The sequence below is a fragment of the Bison bison genome, unplaced genomic scaffold (genome assembly GCF_000754665.1).
Source record: "Bison bison bison isolate TAMUID 2011002044 unplaced genomic scaffold, Bison_UMD1.0 scf7180017864388, whole genome shotgun sequence".
Classification (NCBI taxonomy): Eukaryota; Metazoa; Chordata; class Mammalia; order Artiodactyla; family Bovidae; genus Bison; species Bison bison.
In genome coordinates this window covers 1580329-1584875 of record NW_011494960.1, presented here as the reverse complement: position 1 = coordinate 1584875, position 4547 = coordinate 1580329, and positions in this window count along the sequence as shown.

Sequence of the window (4547 nt, the reverse complement as noted above, 5' to 3'; positions counted from 1 at the left end):
CCTGAATGGTCTAGTGGTTTTCCCTACTTTCTTCAATTTCAGTCTGAATTTGGCAATAAGTAGTTCATGGTCTGAGCCACAGTTAGCTCCTGGTCTTGTTTTTCTGACTGTATAGAGCTTCTCCATCTTTGGCTGCAAAGAATATAATCAATCTGATTTCGGTGTTGACCATCTGGTGATGTCCATGTATAGAGTCTTCTCTTGTGTTGTTGGAAGAGGGTGTTTGTTATGACCAGTGCATTTTCTTGGCAAAACTCTATTAGTCTTTGCCCTGCTTCATTCCGTATTCCAAGGCCAAATTTTCCTGTTACTCCAGGTGTTTCTTGACTTCCTACTTTTGCATTCCAGTCCCCTATAATGAAAAGGACATCATTTTTGTGTGTTAGTTTAAAAGGTCTTGTAGGTCTTCATAGAACCGTTCAACTTCAGCTTCTTCAGTGTTACTGGTTGGGGCATAGACTTGGATTACTGTGGTATTGAATAGTTTGCCTTGGAAATGAACAGAGATCATTCTGTTGTTTTTGAGATTGCATCCAAGTACTGCATTTCGGACTCTTTTGTTGATCATGATGGCTACTCCATTTCTTCTGAGGGATTCCTGCCCGCAGTAGTAGATATAATGGTCATCTGAGTTAAATTCACCCATTCCAGTCCATTTCAGTTCGCTGATTCCTAGAATGTCGACATTCACTCTTGCCATCTCTTGTTTGACCACTTCCAATTTGCCTTGATTCATGGACCTGACATTCCAGGTTCCTATGCAATACTGCTCTTTACAGCATCGGACCTTGCTTCTATCACCAGTCACATCCACATCCGGGTATTCTTTTTGCTTTGGCTCCATCCCTTCATTCTTTCTGGAGTTATTTCTCCACTGATCTCCAGTAGCATATTGGGCACCTACTGACCTGGGGAGTTCCTCTTTCAGTATTCTATCATTTTGCCTTTTCATACTGTTCATGGGGTTTTCAAGGCAAGAATACTGAAGTGGTTTGCCATTCCCTTCTCCAATGGACCACATTCTGTCAGATCTCTCCACCATGACCCGCCCATCGTGGGTTGCCCCACGGGCATGGCTTAGTTTCATTGAGTTAGACAAGTCTGTGGTCCTAGTGTGATTAGATTGACTAATTTTCTGTGAGTATGGTTTCAGTGTGTCTGCCCTGTGATGCCCTCTTGCAACACCTACCATCTTACTCGGGTTTCTCTTACCTTGGGTGTGGGGTATCTCTTCACGGCTGCTCCAGCAAAGCGCATCCAATGCTCCTTATCTTGGATGAGGGGTATCTCCTCACCGCCACCCTTCCTGACCTTCAACGTGGGATAGCTCCTCTAGGCCCTCCTGTGCCCATGCAGTCAGGGCGTGGGGTTGGTCCTCCTGGCAGCCGCCCCTGGCCTCGAGCGTGGGGTAGCTACTTCTGCCCTCTGCCCCTGGCCTCGGGCTTAGGGGAGTGGGGTAGCTCCTCCCGCCTGCCGCCCCTGGCCTCGGGCTTAAGAGCATGGGGTATCTCCTCCCGGCCGTTGCCCCTGATCTCGGACGTGGGGTAACTCCTCTCGTCGCCGCCCCTGGACTTGGACACTGGGTACCTCCTCTCAGCCGTCCCCCCCGACCTCGGACGTGGGGTAGCTCCTCTTGGCCGCCGCCCTTGGGCATGGGGTCCTCCCGGCTTCTGCCCCTGACCTCGGATGTGGGGTAGCTCCTCTTGGCTGCAGTAGCTAAAAAACAATGACAGTTCATGAATTACACTCACTAACATTTGAATTTATTAGATGTAAGTTGGGCCAAGTTATGTGAATTTCACTTAAAGTTCACTCTTGCTGCTGCTGCTGCTTCTGCTGCTAAGTCACTTCAGTCGTGTCCGACTCTGTGCGACCCCAGAGACGGTAGCCCACCAGGCTCCTGCGTCCCTGGGATTCTCCAGGAAAGAACACTGGAGTGGGTTGCGATTTCCTTCTCCTATGCATGAAAGTGAAAAGTGAAAGAGAAGTCGCTTAGTCGTGTCCGACTGGTTGAGACCCCATGGACTGCAGCTTACCAAGCTCTTAAGGTCCATGGGAGTTTCCAGGCAAGAGTACTGGAGTGGGGTGCTATTGCCTTCTCTAGGTAAGCCTAATATGTTGCAAGATTGGGAAACATTGTCATAGCTCAGTTTGCAACCTACAGTGTTCTGGCAAGGTCATTTGCCGCTGCTGGCTGGGATACCTCCTGAGGCAAGTGGCTTATTATATACATACACACACACAAACACACACATATATATGTGTGCATATGTGTGTGTATGTATGTGTATATATATATATATATATATATATATATATATGAAATGCATAGAAGGGGAAGAAAGGAAGGAGAAAGGAAAGATAGAAAAGAGGAAGGGAAGAAGAAAGATACATGTAACTAGGGAATTCTGGATAATCACTTTGAAATCAAGTTTACAAAGGGTAAGAATACTTAGCTGCTAAACATAGCAAATTATACACATTAAATTATTTGAAACATCACTTTAAATAAGATTGAAGAGAATATAGAACCAACAACTTTTCCTGCAATTTATTTTCTTTCCCTTTATGGAACATTTGTAAGTACCAAGCCCAAAGCCGAGACTTTTCCATTTATCTCATTTATTTTTCGAACTTACTTCTCATCTATTTAATTATCCCATTTTAATTGCAAAGAAATTAAGTCTCAAAGAAAGTAAGTAACTTTTCCAACATTTTACAGTTAAGCAAATGGGGAAACCAGAATTTAAAACCAGGCTTATCTGACTAAATATTTAATTAACCATTATTTTATTTTATTTTTTTATTTTAGTAAATGACAATGAAAAACCTAACATTACATATTAGCATAAAGATGGATCATGGAACAGAAAAAGAGTTACAGAATGATCAGCAAATACACGCCTTCTCAAGTACAAAAATACTAAATCAGGAATTGGATAATAATATTCTTTAAAGGTTTTGAATTAGAAGGAATTGTATTTAGTCTAGGGTTATAATTAATCAGTAATTTTCACAAGTCAAATTATGTCTTTTTGTCTGATCTTTCCTATGAATCAGGTCTTATTTAACTAAACTTCAGTGCAGTGGTTAGACAAGCAATTTCCTCTTTGGGAAGTTATGAGTACAACAGATAACAGAAAAATACTAAGGTATCTAAAAGCAAAGGGCCACATTTATTATATCAGTACTTATTTTCATAGTGATGTCAGAAAAATAATTTAAATTTTTATTTCTGTGAATAGAAAACTGGTTCTGTATTTCTTAAACAAAATTTCCTTTTCATCATTTTATTTGCATTTCTTGAAAATAATTACTATATATCTCCTGGAATTAACTCAAATTCCTGATCTAATATTTTATAACTTCAACTCCACAGGTAAAATAAAAAAGCAGGATAAAGGAAGAAGTTTTGGTTCAATTATTCCCTTATTGAAGTTGGCAAGCCAAAAGTGTGCCCCAGACTTAGAGTACCTTTTGTGTCATTTTAAAAGTGTATAGCCTAGTGAAAAAAGATATTTAAAGAAGATAATATACTTAGTAACTTAATAAAATTTAAATCAGAGAAATTCGCTGATTTCCTTATATCTGTGATGGTTATTTATGTTGGACTTAGACAAAAAAATGAGCTCTAGTCACATAAGTATTGTAATCTAAAAAAAAAAATTGAAGTAGATTATGCCTTTGTTCTACTTATAACAAAACCCTTTTTGTAAGACTTAAAGGAAATATTTTTAATTGTCATTTCCTTATGTGAAGATAAATAAATTTTAGATGTTCACCCCCATACCACCAATATTTCAAAATTTCTGTCTTTCCCCCACTCTATTCATATTAAATCAGTTTCATTAACTATCTGAATTTATTTGAATACAGAGAAAAATCTATCAAAATTCTTCTAAACAAAATGGTTTTATTTTTTAAGTTATAGATATTATTATATTTCATTTTCTCAATTCCAGACTGTTTTTTCAAGAAAGTGAAGGGAAATGAGAATAAATCAGGCATTTAAATGAATTATTTCAAAGAGAGAAAATGATCTAATGAATTAGATTTCAATAAATCACAAAATGAAGTATATTATAATATAAAAACTCTTTTTTTTTTTCTGGTACCGACTTTTTTTTTATTATTATTATTTTAATTTTATTTTATTTTTAAACTTTACATAATTGTATTAGTTTTGCCAAATATCAAAATGAATCCACCACAGGTATACATGTGTTCCCCATCCTGAACCCTCCTCCCTCCTCCCTCCCCATACCATCCCTCTGGGTCGTCCCAGTGCACTAGCCCCAAGCATCCAGTATCGTGCATTGAACCTGGACTGGCATCTCGTTTCATACATGATATTTTACATGTTTCAATGCCATTCTCCCAAATCTTCCCACCCTCTCCCTCTCCCACAGAGTCCATAAGACTGTTCTATACATCAGTGTCTCTTTTGCTGTCTTGTATACAGGGTATACTAACGCATATATATGGAATTTAGAAAGATGGTAATGATAAACCTGTATACGAGACAGCAAAAGAAAAAAAAAAAAATT